The sequence below is a fragment of the Petaurus breviceps genome, unplaced genomic scaffold, assembly GCF_028583685.1.
Source record: "Petaurus breviceps papuanus isolate PSGF00001 unplaced genomic scaffold, PetGlider_PUasm1.0 178, whole genome shotgun sequence".
Classification (NCBI taxonomy): Eukaryota; Metazoa; Chordata; class Mammalia; order Diprotodontia; family Petauridae; genus Petaurus; species Petaurus breviceps.
Window position 1 is genome coordinate 35,666,416 of NW_027185777.1, and position 18,354 is coordinate 35,684,769.

The 18,354-nt window shown below is 38.0% G+C and overlaps 1 protein-coding gene across 6 annotated transcripts in view; it reads right to left on the minus strand.

Moving 5' to 3' along the window:
• Positions 1-17,857, minus strand: part of ZMYND11 (zinc finger MYND-type containing 11) — a 175,763-nt gene extending 157,906 nt beyond the window's left edge. For 2 of the 6 annotated variants that reach the window (XR_011168056.1, XM_069086555.1), the window contains exon 1: positions 17,748-17,857. The gene's annotated coding sequence lies outside the window, so the exon portion shown is untranslated. Of the gene's footprint in view, positions 1-12,432; positions 12,630-16,695; positions 16,857-17,191; positions 17,211-17,747 lie in introns of those variants that run through there. The other 4 variants (XM_069086556.1, XM_069086558.1, XM_069086557.1 and 1 more) reach the window with 4 other exon arrangements.
• Positions 17,858-18,354: the final 497 nt, after the last annotated feature.

The following is an 18,354-nucleotide window of genomic DNA, read 5'->3' on the forward strand; positions in this document are numbered from 1 at the left end:
AGAGGGTACCGTAATGTAGCGTGTAGCGCAGGGGATCACCTTCACTAGGCTTATTTTCGGGGGAGGGCTTATTTTAGAGGAATCTTACACCGTAAGGGGAGGGCTTATTTTCGGGATAGGTCTTATTATCGGGGAAACATGGTAATATAATGGAATACCATTGTGTGATAAGAAATTGTGAAAGGGATGGTTTGAGAGAAACCTAGGGAAACTTATATGAACAGCCTGAAGTGAGCATATCCAGAAGAAAAATTTATAGAGTAACAACATTGTAGAGACAAAATAACTTTGAAAGTCTTAAGAATTCTAATCAATGCAATGACTGAATGCTATTCCTGTGTACCAAAGATAGAGGATGCTACCTAAATCCTGACAGAGAGTAATGGACTTGAGGTATAGAATAGGACATATTTTTGGACATGGGAATTTGTTTTGCCTGATTACAAGTCAAAAGGGTTTTCTTTTTTTGTTTTCTTTTCTCCCATATACAGGGAGAGAAAAACAAATGCTAGGTTAACTGAATACAAGAGGCTTCTCAAGGCAGATAAAGTATAAAGTGAGATAGGCAGGAGGAAAAAAGTTCACCATAAGTTAGAATTAAAAGGAGACTCTAAGAAGTAGATAGAACTTGAACAGCTTTTGGAGACCAAAAAATTTTAGGTTTTATTAGGATTTGAAAAGATGTTGGGGAGAGAGGGAAATTATACCTTTTAAAAAACAAAGGCAGAATGCTCATAATATGGAGTAGATCAGTTTTGCTACAGTAAAAAAAATATAAAGGAGAATCTGACAGTTATATAGACCTTCGATCTTTAAAAAAAGAAAACATTTTTCAAGTTTTGAGTGCCAAATTCTTTCCTTCCCCTCTTCCTTCTTCTTCCCCCTCCCTGAGACAGCAAGCAATCTGATATAGGTTATACATGTGCAATTATATATAACATTTCCATATTAGTCATTTGTACAAGACTAGCCTAAAAGAAAAAACCCCAAAGAGTGAAAAATAGCATGTTTCAGTCTGTATTTAAACAATTTCAGTTCTTTTTCTGGAGGTGGATAGTATGCTTCATCATTAGTCCTTTGAGACTGTCTTGGATCACTGTATTGCTGAGAAAAGTCAAGTCATTCACAGTTCTTCATCAAACAAAATTGCTGTTACTGTGTACAATGTTTTCCTGGTTCTTTTCACTTCATTATGCATCAATTCATGAAAGTCTTTCCAAGTTTTTCTGAAATCATCCTGCTTGTCATTTCTTATAGCACAATGGTATTCCATTGTGACCATATACTACAGCTTGTTTAGCCATTTCTCAACTGATGGGTATCTCTTTGATTTCCAATTCTTAGTCATCACAAAAAGAGCTGCTTATAAATATTTTTGTACAAATAGGTACTTTCCCCTTTTTCTGCATGTCTTTGGGATACAGACCTAGCAGTGGTATTGCTGGATGAAAGGATATGCACAATTTTATAGACCTTTGGGAATAGTTCCAAATTGTTCTCCAAAATGGTTGGATCAGTTCACTCTACCAAAAGTGCATTAGTGTCCCAGTTTTCCCATATCCCCTCCAACATCCATCATTTTCCTTTTTTGTAGTATCAGCCAACCTGACTGGTGTGGGGTGGTATTTCAGAGTTGTTTTAATTTGCTTTTCTCTAATCAATAGTGATTTAAAGCATTTTTTTCATGACTATAGATAACTTTGATTTCTTTGTCTGAAAGTTGCCTGTTCATATCCTTTGAGAGGCCCTTGACATTCAACCACAAGTATACTAATTGATTCCCTATCCCACTTTATGATAATAACTGTTCAAAATATTTTCTTCTTTTCTCAAGGTGCACACTCCACTCCTTTCCTTCATCCTCTGTGGTGAGGGCCTTTCCCTATACTTCACCAAAAATATTTAGCCCATTCACCAAGAATTCTCCTCTCCTTTTCCTTCATCTTGTCTTCTGCAGAGCAGATTGACCCCATTATCATCCCCACTCTTTCTAATCTTCTATCTCTCCTTCTCTACTAGTTCCTTCTCTGTTACCAAACATATTCAAGTCTCCTCATCCTTAAAAAAAAACAAAAACAACAACAAAAAATACCCCTCACTTGATCTAACATCCTGGATAGCTGCTGTTCTATATCTTTCCCTTCATTTTGGCTAAACTCCTAGAGAAAAGTCATATTCACTAGGTGCTTCCACTACTTCTCACTGTCTTCTGAATTCTCTGTAATCAGGCTTTTGACCTCATCAATCAAATGAAATTGCTTTCTCTGGTTTCCAATGATGCTAAATTGACACTTCTAATCCTTATCCTTCTTTACCTTGCCAATCACATCCTCCAGGAAACTCTTCTTTCTGGATCTTTTTCTGACAATGCTCTCACAGTTCTCCTTTCTTGATACATACTTCTTAATCTCTTTCACTGGCTCTTCATCCATGTTACATCTACTAACAGTGGATATTAACCAAGACTGTCCTTGGACCTCTTCTTTTCTCCATTCTCTCTTCATTTTATGATCCCACCAGTTTCCATGATTTCAGTAAGCATCTTTATGATAATTCCCAGATGTTTTTTTTCTGTTAATCATAATTCCTTCATTGCCAACTGCCTGATGGGTATTTCTAATTGCATGTACCATAGGCATTTCAAATTTAACACTGACTAGCTTTCTCCCTGACTTGACCATCTTACAACTCCATTATTACTGTTGAACGCACCATCATCCTCCCAATTACCCTCGTTTTCAAGCCCAGTGACATCCTCTTCACTCACCCTACATATGCAATCAGTTGCCAAATCTTATACTTTCATTCTCTATAACTTTCCAGTTATGTCCCCTTCCTCCCATTCTCATTGCAACTATTCCTGTTCAGAGACTCACCACCTCTCATTTCATTTTCTACAGTTCTCCTCTATGTCCCCTTCTCTCCACTCACACAGCTACAACTTCTCATCACCTGCTGACTTGACTATTCTAAGTGTTCCAATTCATCACTTTATCTCAAGGATCTCTTCACTCCAACTCCATACTCCACTGAGCTGCCAAAGTGATTTTACTAAAGCACAGGTCTGGCCATGCTTACCACACCATTCAAACTCTCAGAGATCCCCTATTACTTGCAGGATCAAATGTAAAGTGCTTCTTTAGGTATTTATTTATTTTTTTAAAAGCAATTGGGGTTAAGTAACTTGCTCAAGGTTACACAGCCAGGTGTTTCTGGGTGGGTGCTAAGTATCTGAGACTGGATTTGATCCCAGGTCTCCCGATTCTGGAGCTGGTGCTCTTACTCACTGCGCCACCTGGCCGCCCCCTTTTTTAGGTATTGAAATCATATTACCATGCCCATTTTTCCAGCCATCTTCCTCTACTTGCAAATAATACCCCACCTCCAATCTCCATGCTTTTGCACTGGCTCTCCAGCACATCTGGAACACTCTCCCTACAAAGCCTGCCTATCAGAATCCCTAGCTTTCTTTAAGACTCAGCTCAAGTACTACTTCCTCTTCCTTCAGGAGCCTGTCCTAGTCCCCACGTCAAAGGTTACTTTGTCTCTTCTGTATTTAATTTGTATGTAATTTAATCAGTTCTTGTCCTCAAGTATTTGGAGGTAAGGTCAGTTTTTACTTTTTCTTAATATTTCTATCATCTAGCAAATGGAATGATCTTAGTAAATGCTGACTGATAGTGAAATTCAGTACATAGAGTGTAGGGACTGGAACCAGGAAGATTCAAATATAGCCCCAAACACTTACTAGCTGTGTGACCCAGGGCAAGGCACTTAATATTTGCCTCAGCTTCCTCATCTATAAAATGGGGACAATAATATTACCTATCTTCTAGGGTTGTTGTAAAGATCACATGAGGCAGTAACTGTAAAGCCACTTGGCATGGTGCTTGGCACATAATATGGGCTATATACTTATTCTTTTCCCTTCCTTTTTTATGTATCAGATACAAGGAAAAAGGCACAGGTTAATGAATGAATAAAAGACATTTATTAAGCACTTACTATGTATCAAGCACTGAGCTTAAAAAGCAAAGAATGTATTATACAGATGTGGTTCATTCAGAATTTATAAATCATCATCTGCATATAATCAAAAGACCACTATTTCTAAGTATTTGAAAATATGTGAAGTCCAGAATAGGGACCAGTGGGAGACTGTAATTTCACTGATGTGAGGCTCCAAGTAAGGTCTGCACCTTCACCACATCTCAGAATTTAGGAACATTTTCTTTGGCACTTAGAGGTTCAGAAATTTGCCCAAGATTAGTATGAGTCAGAGGCAACACCTGAATTCAAATCTTACTGGTTCTGAGGTCAGCTCTTTTCACTACACCAAGCTGCCTCTCAGTAAACACTACCTTAAAAAAAAAAGTAAAGTGATTAGCTATTATTAGAAATTTATATATATGTATATGTGTGCATATATACACACATATACATATATATGATATGATGTTATACAGTATTTAATATAGAAATAGCATTATATTTTAAATTATGCCTATTGTTTTATCAAATTATATAAAGTCATGTAAGTAAATTAAAGGTTATCAATTATTTAAAGAATATAATTTAAAAAGTAATTTTGGACTGGCACAAACAAGTAAATGGTATAAAGGAGGGTCAGAGGAAAAGGAAATATGTAACATTCGAATGATTCAGTACTCCATTTTGTATTAGTACACATCATCGTTAACATAGTCTTATGATATGTAGCTCAATGTCTAAATATAGGAAGAATGAAAGCTCTTAAACCTGTTAAAAGTTCTATTATTTTAATTATCTTTTAAGCAGTTAACTAAAGCTGAAGAGGTTCAAACTAATGGAATAGACCACATATTAGCTATTAAGAATAAGATTTTAGGGGCAGCCAGGTAGCACAGTGAGTAAGAGCACCCGCCCCAGTGTCGGGATGACCTGGGGATCAAATCCAGGCTCAGACACTTAGCACCCACCCAGAAACACCTGGCCATGTAACCTTGAGCAAGTTACTTAACCCCAATTGCGGGGGGAAGAGTAAGAGTTTATATTCGTTTGTGGAGGTGGGAGATCTACCGGTGTTACACACCGTGCATATTTTTGGACTTTTTCAATGTATTGATTATTTATGCTTATTTTTCTTCCCCTTTCCAAATAATAATTATTTATTATATGGGATGGATCTCTGGGGAGAGAGGGGGAGAAAGGGTACTTGAGATAACTACAACTTAATAAACAGAAGATATCAATAAAAACTTATTTTTAAAAAATAAAAAACAACATATATTTAAAGAATATGATTTCAAATCACCTTATCAACTCCAAAGAGGGACCACATTACCTAAGGAAATAACCTTCATTGCTCATTCCCTCAATACTAACAAATGAGAAAATTGAAGTTATAAGGAGAGCTAACTTCTCAAAATAAACTAAAAACTCATCAAATCAGAAATAGAAAAGGATATAGACAAAGGGAGTACATGGGTACAAAAGGGATCTCTTAAAATGAACAAAAAGGGGGAAAATGAATATTTGAAAATAGAATAAGTATTGTCATTTTTTAAAAAGTATAAATGCTGGAACCTTTGATTAGTGTAAAAAGGTATGTTAACAGGATTTATGTTCAATTATCTTGAATTCGTGTTAAAATGAATGGCAACTGTCATTGCTGGAACCACACAGCTGTTTGATAAGGAAGATAAAAAAAGAGAATGGAAAACACAGGTAGGATGGTATGTAAACATAAACTCAAAATACTTTTTTCTTAATTAGTTTTTATCAATTCCCCATACTTCACAAAGCATTTAAAATTAGTATTTACTATGCATTTCTTTTAGCCTCTTTTCTTGATGTGTTGAGGAAGGATTTCAGAGAGCCAAATTATCCAAGAATAAGGAGGTGATAGGAGGGTTATACTCTGCTTCAGACATTGTCTGGAGTATCAAATTCAGTTCCAAGGACATTTTAGTATGGACACTGGTAAGTTGAATTGCATCCAGACAACCAAGAGAGTGAAGGGGGTTGACTACATGGCATATGAGAATGTTCTGTTAATATGGCCCTTCCCAAAATCACTTTGTATATATTTTCTTCAGAGTCAGCAATATAAAAGTTCTTTTCCTCAAGAAGAATATAAACTCCTTGAGGGAAGAGACTGCTTTTGTATCCCTAGCATATAGCACAGAGTAAGTACTTACTTAATAAATAAATACTTTAGACATGAAGAAATGAATCAATGAAAAGACTTGGGAAGGGAGGATGGGTCTGATAGTTTAAAAAAAATTTATAAGGCTGTCATGTGGAACTGGGATTAAACTTGTTCTACTTAGTTCTATACAGCAGAACAATGTCAGAAATGCAAGGCAAATTCATGTAAACAAAAATTTTCTAACATTTATGCTATGACAATGTATAATGGGTTCACAAGGTAGCAGGTATCCTCCTGTTATTGAAAGTGTTCAAGCAGTCTACCATCTAATTAAGGTTATGTTGTAAAAAGGGTTCTTTTTCAGTACAAAGACCCTTTCAACTTTGTGAAATATGTCATTGTGTCCAATAGCCCTTTAAAAAGAAAAAAAAAAGCCTTTTACTGCTATGATTGGACACTGGCAGATATTTTTTATCTTAGAATTTTTATTTTATGATGGAAAATTCTATCCACATCCAAAGAAAGAATGACAGAGTCTGAATGTGTATCAAAGCATACTATTTGCTCTCTCTCTCCTTTTGTTTCTTCCTTCTCATGGCTCATTCCATTGGTTATAATTCTTCTTTACAATATGACTAATGTGAAAATGTTTAATTTGAATGTATATAGAAAGCTTATATCAGACTGCATACTGTCTTGGGAAGGGGGGAGGGAAAAGAAGGGGAGAAAATTAAAAACTCAAAAGCTTGTGGAACTGAATGTTGTAAACTAAAAATAAATAAAATTTTTTATTTTAAAATTGCTCACATTTACTGAAGTCTGTTTTTTACTTAACTGATAATTTTAAAAATCACAGTGACTGGTAGTTCAATTTTAGTAGCACCAGCCAGTGAACCACATATAATTTAGTTACATCCCTAAGGCTCTTTAAAATGATCAGATAATACTTAGTAAAAAGATATTATGAAGTCTTAATAACTGTGATAAAGGAGTGTTCAAAAGAAGACAATCGTTGTAAAAAATAAGCAGCTTACCTACATGGTAAATTTAACAATATGAATGTGTTAGTATTTGGTATAAATGATTATACAGCACATGACTTAAATCTGGGAATTAGGTGAAACAATCCCAAGGAAGTTACAATGTAATCTAAAGCTATCCACAGAATCAGATAGATATTACTACTCCTAATGTCAAAGAATTCCAACACATTTCATGTTTTAGAGAATATGTCCAGGTACACGCTAATTACACTTAAATCACATTTTCACTAATTCACGATTTTTCCTTTGAAGACTTTTGTTAGTTATACATATTTTAGCAAAATATACCATAATTCCTTCTTACTTCAGGTTAACGATCTTAAACTATAAACTACCAGATTGCTAAGAGTTCTGGATGTCATATTACAGGGCCAGAAATACACAAAAAAGGAAAGAAAATAAGCAAAATGTAATTACTGATCTCAACTGTGCATTGTGCTTTAATCTTCATAGAGATTACACACTAACAACTACCTTTTCACAAAGGTATAGTATTTAGTTAATACTTTAATTTCATCTGAAGTCTAAATAATTGACCTGGGGTTTTTATGGCAAATCCTTCCATATATTGGTCCAGCTCATTCTTATATGCTCTCTCCTTCCAATTGAGAAAATCTCTTAGAGGTTTGCCCAATAGCACTGAAAACTACAGAAAATGGGTCTAACCATAATTTTATATAGGAAAGGTCGTACCAAATTAACTCAAGATCAATACTTCCATTACTGAAATTAATTGCAATTTAAAAATCTGAATTATTTTATAATGTTTTAAAAAGAAACAATTTTGCCCTAATGGATCAGATTTCACATGCAATGTCCTTCATGATATTTCCAATATAAATTCTTTGGGAAGTCTCTGAAATATTATCTCTGTGCTAAATTAAACTCATTGTTTCCACTTCAGAAACTGGACAACGAATTATACTCTGTTGACTCAACAAAATTTAATTTTCAAACTATATTCTCAAGTTCAAACTCTGAAAGAATATTAAAGAGATCATTCCTTTCTAAAAGATTAAAACATACCTCCATATTAACAAGTCGACTAGGACATTCATTTTCAAATACATTTGGTTTAATAACTGAAAATGCTAACAATAAGTATTTAAGAAAATGAACAATCTTTAAAAGGAAATTCTAAATATTTGTGCTTTCTGCCCTACTATGCTATATGGTATTATGAGTAGAACCTATCAGAAGTATGTTTATTCGAAAACGTAACAAAGGTCAGTTGTATGAGAAGCCAGTCCCTTAAAGTCACTTGTTTATCTTTCAATATAAAATCACAGATTTAATAAAAAGAAGGAAGGCATACTATCCAAATACACCAAAGAAGACTAGTGTTAAGTTTTCCATTACCATGTAAATTCCTTGTGGGTAGGGATTGTTTCTTTTTTGATTAATTTGTATCCTAAGGCCCTAGTATAAGGCCTGGCACAGAGTAGATAACTAATAAACACTTGTTGATTGACTGTTGATTTAATTCATTACCACAGGCGGTAGAACCAAACTGTGGGGTTTTAACTCTGTAAATTAAGAGTAAAATTAGTATTATTTGGTGGTCAATGAAAAACTCAAGACAACTTGGAAATGTCTCCACTTCTATAAGCTTAAGTTTTTTCATTTACTTACACTGAAGAGGGACACAAGTCAAAAGAGATATAGAATACATAATAAGCATAAAAGTGCAAAAGAAAATGCTGCCAGGAGATGTAAAGTACCTTTCATGAAACATACTGAGAAATTCTAACTAGAAGTTAGGAAGGAAAAAACCCATGTTGGCCATTTTTATTATTTATAAGTGAAAAAACAATTCAAATAACAACCTCCACCCCATCAGAAGTAGATATTGAAAGTCCCAGCTAAATTAATTTCTTCAACTTAAGGAAGGTTTTTATTTAGAGGTAAGACCCCCATATTAAATCTCTACTAGAAAGAGAGGAACTATATATTCTCCAAATTACACTTTTGATAAACAGTACAATAACAAATATGTGGGCAACAAAGTATTGTGAATTTTAAACATAATTTTGGGACAGTTGAAGGAGTAGCACTTATATTTCTTGTTTTTCCTCAATTAAAAAAAATTAAGTTTAACATCCATATACCATGCACATGGATACTGAAGACTATGGTTAGAACTCACTTGATGTATTTATTTCTTCATCTTTTTATGAAGGGACATAAGTTCATTTATTTAAACATAGAAACATTATAGAATTGTGAAGCTTCATCACTTAAAGCACTCATTTCAATCCAAACTGCAATGAGCCAGCAAACTTTTTGAAGTGACTATTTACTAAAGGTAATGACTCCCCTTTATTCCCTTACTACCTCCCAAATCTACCAAGAATATTTTTATTGGGTGTAAACTCCAAAAGATTTTTTAAAACGTTCTTCTCTTAAACATAAGTATTAAAAGAAAGATTACAGGGCTGTTGTTTTCATTTTTAACTTCCCTGAGCCATGTTATCTTCAAAATGTCTGCTGGCACAGGCAGTATAGTTTATGATGAAACAGCCAGCCTCCTGAAAGCTGCTACGGCCAGTAAGTAGGCTTTTGAAGTGACCTAAAGTACATTCATATTCACTTAAAATAACATGAAAGCCAGAAACAAATTGTACAAAATCATTCTTTTCAATTACCTTGCAATAAATTATTTGAAATTTTTTCATGATGAATAAATTAAAATGAATAGCTTAAAATGCTGGAGTTTGGATTATTTGAAATGCTTCCACTATAAACTCCATTAAAAAAATTCTAGCTAAAAATGTTTAAGTTTAATTATTTAATCAATTCATGTAACTATGATAAAATATTTTTAGCTAAGCAATAAAAAATTTACTTTTTTTAAATAAAACTTCAGATTTAATCTTGCTTAAAAATCAATGAAAAAAACAAATTTTTCAATGAGTTTTGTCACTTAAATGTCTGGATTAAATGTCCAAAATATGCTTAATACATAGCTTTAGATAGAAATATTATTTAATTTTTAAATGGCTTTAGTTTAATGCAGCTATGACTAGAGAAATTAGGAAGAGTTAAAGAAGGGACACTATGTGGAAAGCTTTTTGTTGTGCTTGTGCTAATTTTTTTAAAAAATTATCTTTAGTTAGAATACATGTTTAAAATAATCAAAGTTAAGGCTTAAAGAGCAATTATTTTTCTGTTGTGACTTTTTTTAAAAAATAACCTTTGCTTCAAGAAACTCAATGCAAAAATGTTAACTCATTTTAGAACAAAGTTAAGGTTTACATACTAATAATATTGACTCAATTAAAACTTTTCTTAAGATAAACATTTTCCATTTATTCAGACTACTAAGATTTGCTTGCTTTAAAAAGCTTCAATATGTTGTATAAACATGAATTTATAAACATTTAAGTGATTTGCTCTATAAAAACATGTACCACCACCACCTCCCCCCCCAAAAGGTTCTTTGTATGGCATTTGCTTCCCTAGAATATTTAAAATGTGATACACATACAACTTCTTAGGAATAAATCCATTCCACAGATTTCTTGCTACTTGTATGAATCTAGGCAAATCCCTCAAATTTTCTGGGGCTCAGTTTCCTCATCTGTAAAATGAAAGGGTTGTGCTGGATGATCTCCAAGGTTACTTCCAACTCTAAATTCTTCCATCTCATGATGAGTAGTCATAAATATTTAATTCCAGTTCTTAACCTAGAGTCTAAAGTTTAAAAAAAAAAATTCTGATAACTATGTCCATGTAAGTGGTTTCCTTTGCAATCCTATGTATTTTAATTTAAAAATAGTTTTCTCAGAAGGGGTCACCAGACTGCCAAAGGGGACCATGATATAAACAAAGTTAAGAGTCCCTGGTTTAATCTAGCAAGCTTCATTCTTTGGGGGAAAACAATTAGAAGGATCAATGGAAAATTCATACTTAATTGGTACTGTCCACCCAAAGTCTATCATTTTTCAAATGAGGAAATTGAGGCCTACAGCAATGAAGTGACTTGCCCAAGGTCAGAGCTATGTCTTTGTAATGACTACAAATTCAGGGCGCTCTTTCCACACCAATTTGGTATGACACATTTAAAAGGTATTTCTTCAGTGTTAAACGACATTGTCATTTAAAAAAACTTTACAATGCAATATGAAAATTTTAGATGTTGCCTCCATTATTTCTACTCTTTAAACTCCAGACCAAAAACTCTTCTGTCATTTACACATGAAGTGCTGCTTTACTATTTGTTGATAATGCCCAGAAAATTAAGTCAAATAAAATATTATTTTTCAGCTATGTTTAAAACAATATAAAAGAAATATTTTTTACTTTATTGAAGCACTTATTAAAAACTCAAATCTATTTTATTAATAAGCTTGAGTTTCTTCTACTCATCTCCATTGTTTTTTTAGAATCACTTTAATTTGTGAAACTGTTTTCCAAGATATGAAATTTACCTTTAATGCCAGGATATTTTTAACATTTTAAAATGTCTTTTAAGCTACTGAAATTTAGTCATATATGCCATTCTACAAAGTTCTGCAGAATACAAAAATTTAACCAAAAGTTCTAACAAATTTTTCCAATTTTATAAGATAGCTTTGTACTTTAAACTTAGAGAATCTAATGGGAAAAAAATAGTGAGAACACAAAATTTCTCTCATTAAAGTTGCAGCCATAGTTTTCTATATAATACTGCTAAGTTTTAATCATTGTGATTATCCTGTCTGTATATTACTTTGGCTATTTCTTTTCTCCCACATGCTGCTTGCATTTTCATCACTCTACTATTCATCTCAGGATCAATACGCATACTTTTTTGGTCTGTGGTATCTATCCTCAGGACAAAAATCCAATGAAACACCCAAACCACACCATATTTATCTTTGCAAATGAGAAAAAAAAAACTCCAGAATTGGTGTTGATTTTGATGCAATCTTTAAAATGTGACATCTACTATGTTCATTGAACAATAATTAATTTGTGCCTGAAACAGTTCAGAGAAGATGCCATACATTAAAAAAGGAATGCCACTATAAAAAAAAGGAATACTTATTGAAGACAAAACTACTAACCTTTGCTAGAGGACAACTTGGTAAACCATCCAGTCTCCAGACAGTATTTTAAAACCAATATGAGAAGTTTTTCCTTTCACAATCACCAAACAACCCCCTTATTCCAAGTGGTACAAGGGATGTATATTTTAATTGATGCTCTCTCCCTTGTATAAAAAAAGGAATGCCACTATAAAAAAAAGGAGTACTTATTGAAGACAAAACTACTAACCTCTTCTAGAGGACAACTTGGTAGACTATCCAGTCTCCAGACAGTATTTTAAAACCAATATGAGAAGTTTTTCCTTTAGCAATCACCAAGCAACCCCTTATTCCAAGTGGTACGAGGGATGTATATTTTAATTGATGCTCTCTCCCTTTTATTTTGGAATTTCACAGCACTCCTTTTGATACATGAAGTTAACAACAAGGGTTCCTAAAATCAGATGTGAACATTTCAATAAATGATGGGCAGAAAAAAATAGCTCAGTCAATTTATGTTACTTATTAAGAGCTGTAGCTAAAGGTTTTGTGGTGAAAATAGTCAACATTATTGAGTGAACTAAGAAAAAGGCTTGTGTATTAAGGGAAAGCCAACACTTTTAAGTACTGTAAAGACTTCAGAGAAAACTGCTACTGAGAACTAATTATTAAAAGATCCTTAAAATCATTTACAAAGAAAATCAATCTTGCAGATTATAAAACAAAAAATAAAACCAAAAAACCCTTACTCACTTACATCCCTAGTTAACTGCCTATATTCACTTATAGCTAAAAGTGACTTGTCGCCTGTAATTAAGAATGTAATATAGTTATCTTATAATAGCCTTTCTTCTTCCAGTTAGGAGGATAGCTATAGGGGTATCAATTATAGCTTATATTTACACAGTATTTCAAGGTATTTGCAAAGTGCTTTATATACCATATCTTACTTAAATGATACAGTGGATAGAATACTGAACTTGGAGTCAGAAAGACGTGAGTCTAAATCTAGCCCCAGACACTTATTAGCTGTATGTCCCTGGGCAAGTCACTTAACCTCAGATTCAGTTTTCTCATCTGTAAAATGGAGATAATAATAGTATCTTTCAGAGTTATTGTGAGAATAAAATTTTTAAAAACTCAAACCATTCATATAGCAGCACTTTGCAAACATGAAAGCTTTTACATAATTATTGCTTGATCCTAACAATAATCCTGTGATCTACGCAGCTTTTTTTTTAACAGATAAGAAACTGAGGCTCACATGTCAAAAATGACTTGTCTAAGGTCTCTGAACCTATTAAGATTAGACTTAGCACCAGAACCCAAGTCTTCTGACTCCAAGACCAGTACTGGCTTCTATAATCAATACTGATTCCATTAACAATGAAATACATTATTAGCTCCCTAAGGTTAAAAAAACAAAAAGAAAAACAATCAGTTATTTAAATTGTTATCCAAGAACTGATTGCCAGTTCAACAAATAGTGACTCTAACACGTGTAATACAATAGTAAATCATCTTTTACTCTTTTTCATTTCTATACTTAGTACCTCATCAATCATAGTGCAGAAATTTGGTCCATATTAAAAAAAAAAAGACAAAAACAAGAACATAAACAAATTGGTGGCTAGAGTGAAGGTTCGCATTAATCTGTAGTTTTCTTTTATAGTCCCACTATACTTCCCTCTATTGACAAGATAACCTTAGATATATACGCTCATTTGTTTTCAGTACATTCTGTTCGTTCAGGAGACTGGGCATTGCAACTATTAACTGGGAAAGTAAGATGTAATCTTGCTTTACTGCCAGAGCCACCACTGCCAGGGGGCAAACTGTATTTGAAGGAGTGCCCACATAGAGGAAATCACAGATCTATCAAAGTAACTTAGGGGGAAAAAATGACACTGGTGAATGTTGTATGCATGAATACCTTCTTTTTCAAGTTGGCATAACATAAACTTGGTTGGAAAAAAAACATTCAAGACAAAGGATGAAAGAATACCAATCTTCTTCCAACCAAGACAAGATTTACTGAACAACAAAAAAAGTCCAAATAAATGAGAAATGTTCAGAATCCCTTTGGGCTGTGAACTGAGATTTATACTGCAAAACCACCAAGAAAAAAATCTACAAAAGATAAACCTATGTTGAAAGTAATACCTAGAATGAGAAATGTTTCCTTAAAAAATGCCTAGATGATGAAAAAAGTGTCCGTGGGATAGAACCATTTACAAAGCAAAAAGATCACTGTTAAACCCAATGCTAAATACTAACAGTTTTCAGACAGAATAGGATAAACTTTAAAACATTCTGTAAAAAATTATTTATGGTAAATTTTTGCTTTCCAGGTCTGCCTTTAATTTCTTTTATATAACTGTTTAATTGTAAAGTTTTCCATGTAGATATGAGTTGTAGGGATATGGAACAAAATAATAATCAGACACCAGGTATATACGGTTGTAGTCAAAGTCTGGTTAAAGTACCTAGAATGCTTGTGGCCAACAATGTATCATTAGATTTCACTGTATCCAACTAGGGACTGATACTAAGTAAAAATGCCTTAGGCATAGAGGGTATTAACATTCAAATAGAGTTCTCTTTGAAAAGTATACATGGTATATATTTTGTGTGGTTACACTTGTGAGAAAGACCCAAATACAAGGATCACAGATCTAGAATAAAATGAGACCTCAGAGGCCATCTAAACCAATCCCTTCATTTTATAGATGAGGAAATCAAGGTCTACCCATATAAGAAATGACTTGTTCAAGGTCACCACTCTGAGGACTAAAGAATGCTCAAACAGGGGAGGCTAGGTGGCATAATGAGTAAAGCCCCGGCCAGGAGTCAGGAGGATCCGAGTTCGGTCCGGTCTCAGACATTTAACACCCACGCAAACAACAACAACAAAAAAAACCTAGCCGTGTAACCTTGGGCAAGTTACTTAACCCCAATTGCCCTCCAAAAGGAAAAAAAAAGAATGCTCAAACTGTGTGCCAAGTAGGGGTGCTGACATTGTACACAAACAAATTTACTGTCCTTTAAAGTATCTGCTTGTGAAAAATACCTCATTAAGCTAAAACACTGTTAAAACCATAGCTAAAGTGTTTTAATAAAAGAAAAATCACCAACAGCTGTTTACCAATATAGTTTTGATGAACTCATCTCAAATTTATCTGGGAAATTACTATGAATTTAGCTATATTATTTTTTTCTGACCTTTGAATTCCTAATTTGGTCCATCAAAAAAGAATGACAGTTAACACAATGATTGTAAGCCAAGAAGCAGACCAATGTACTGGTCAGGTAACATAAAGCAGAATATTCCGGCAAGTTATTGGATATAGTTAGCAACTCAGCTCTTATGCTTCAATGGTTTTTTATTCTGAAACCAAAACTACAAATGGGTACTTGTCTAGGAAAGATATGAAAGACAACTTTGAAAACATCCAATAGCTATTTCTCCAGTATCTTGCAAGTAAATGTAACTGTATCCCAAGACTGCTACTCCTTAAGATGATCTTACCTCCCCTAGGTAAAGTCTATTTGGTGCCTTTTAACAAGGTCTGAATTAAAACTCACAAAGCTGATTTTACATGAAAGGGAAAAAATATTAAGTTACTTTAAAAAAAAAAACAACACTTATTTTAGGACAAAAAGCCGGCAATAAAATTGTTTATTAAAGTAATGCAGTGCCAGCTCCCTCGAGTTAAATGCCTGAGATACTAAAAAACTTCCAAGTACTCTAAAAGGCTTTTTCTCTCCTAACTCCACCTGCCTCATAATTTTCCTTCATGGAGGTGCAACAGCATCTTGCAAATGATCAATTCCATATTTTCAAGATGGGCTTTCAGTTGTTTTTTACCAGACTACCCCAAAGTTCTTGTGTTACACTTCTAGTATCACACAGGGATCCTTAGCAGCCAGAGGCACCGTCTAAGGGACAAAATTCCAGTCAAAGAATCACAGTACACGCGATTTAAAAGGCTTCAGGAGCCCAGAGGGAGGGAGGACCCCTTCTACGAGGTCCGGGCACCCAAAGCCAACTGGCCAGTTTCTTTCTTCCGAAGACTGCCCCCTCCCTCTAGGCTCCATCAGGACCCTGGAGAGTCTAGAGCGGACCAGGGGCTTCTCTCTTGAAAACCACTAACACCGTTTTTCTCAAAATGCTCCCCAAGGGAGAAGAAGAGCACTTGCTGGGGGCAGTGGCGGGGCTCCAGCGGCACAAGAGGGTGGGCGAAGAAGAGGGAGGAACTTTTTGTTATTTGTATTTAAAGGCGTGAGCGGAGCGGGGACCTGTTGAGGGAGGAGGGCGCCCAATGCGCCGCCAGGCCCCGCGGCTCCCGGGGGCAGGAAGCCCCGCTCCCGCCCGCGTCCTTCAGGGGCCCGGCGGCGGCGGCTGCTGCCATTACTCGCCCAACAACAAGCCGCGCCAGCCGGTCAGGCGGCAGCGCTCCGCCGCCCTCCTCCCCTCCCCTCCTCCCCACCTCCCGGCCCTCGCCACACGTACGGATACATGTTCCCGGGGGCTGAAGGGGTGCTCCCGTGGCAGGGTCCGGGCTACCGGACGGAGGGCGGCCGGCCCTCGGCCTCCACGCGACGCCCCGGCTTTCCCGCTGCCGACCAGGCCTCGGCGCGGTTCTTCCAAGGGAAGCTTTTCCCACCGTCCTTTGAAAGCCACCGCGGGGAGGGGGAGGGGATGCGGAGGGGGTCACTCCTCTGACCCCTCCAAAAAACACACCCGTCCAGAAGCCACGACGCGAGGATGCACCGCCCACGGCCGCCCCCCGCCTTCCACCTCCCCAGCCGGGGAGCACCCCCGCGCTGCCCCACGCGGCTCCAGCGGCCAACTTCGGCCGGGGCCCCAGGGAGCAAGGGAGAGGAGGGCAGATCGGCGCTGGGTGTGGGGTCAAGAGCACAATACGGGGACACCCCCTTCCCCGCCGGGAATGTTCGCGGGGGACCCCCGCCTCCGCCCCCCCCCCCCCCGGCCTCCTCCCCCCCACCATTATCCTCGGGCCCCCCGCAGCCGTCGACACCCGCCACCCCCCCTCCCCCGCCCCACGCACACTCGCACACACTCACACTCACAAACACAGACACTCCCGCCCATCGCCCTCCTTCCTTCCTTCCCCCTCTCCCCCAGCTCAGGGAACAGCACCGCAGGGAAGGGCGGGAAGGAGCGGGGGGCGCCCCGGGGTGAGGGCGGGGGGCGGCCTGCCCGGGGGGCAGGTCCCCGCGGCCGCCGCCCTCCCTTCCCTTCCCCTCCCCTCCCCTCCCGGCAGAGCCGCGGGCTCGGGGCTCGGGAGTTTGGAAGGCGCCATGTTGATAATCCTCCATCACACAACCCGCCCCGGGAGAGAGAAGGCGAGAGACCCGAGGCGGGGGGGCGGGAAAGGAGCCGCGACAATGGAGGACGAGAAGGAAGGGGCGGCGGGGAGGGCGCGCGCGGGGGCCGCCCCGGGCGGCGGGGGCAGAGTCCGCCCGGCGGGGCCCCCTTGGCCCGACCGCCCCAGCCTCAGCCTCCCCCTCAGTCCGCCCGCCCGCCTCTTCCCCACTTACAGCGTCGCTCCGCTCCTCACCTGGTGCTGCGGCGGCGGCGGCGACGGCGGCGCGCGGGCGGGCGGCGGGCTGGCTCCCGAGCCGGGGAGGGAGGGAGCGAGCGAGGAGGGCGCGGGGAGCTAGGAGGGAGGGAGGGAGGGAGGGGGCCGGGGGAGGGGGGCGGCGGCGGCGGCGGGGGCGAGAAGTTGGGAGGCGCGCCCGCCGGCCTGCCTGGCTGCCGGGGGAAACTTTTCAATCCCTTCCCCAGGCCGCTGCTGCTTCCCCCTTCACATGTTGGTTTTGTGTGCGTGCGTGTGTGTGTGTGTCTGCGTGTGCGTGTGTGTTTTCCTTTCCTCCCCTCCTCCTCCCTCCCTCCTATCCTCCCTCCTCCCCGCTCTCCGCTCCCTCTCTCCCTTGCTCTCTCTTTCTCCCGCGCCCCCCCGCCCCCCGCCTTGGAGTTTTATTGTGTCTGATCCCCCCCTCCCCCCGTGTCCACAGGTCAGGTTTCTCGGGGTAAACAGGGTTGGTTTCCGAGGGTGCAAGGAGGAGCAGCCTCCGCGTGGGGAGAAGGAGAACTCTAGCGGCTGCAGCCGGACTTGCTCCTCTCCCCGAGCAGGGATTTTTTTTT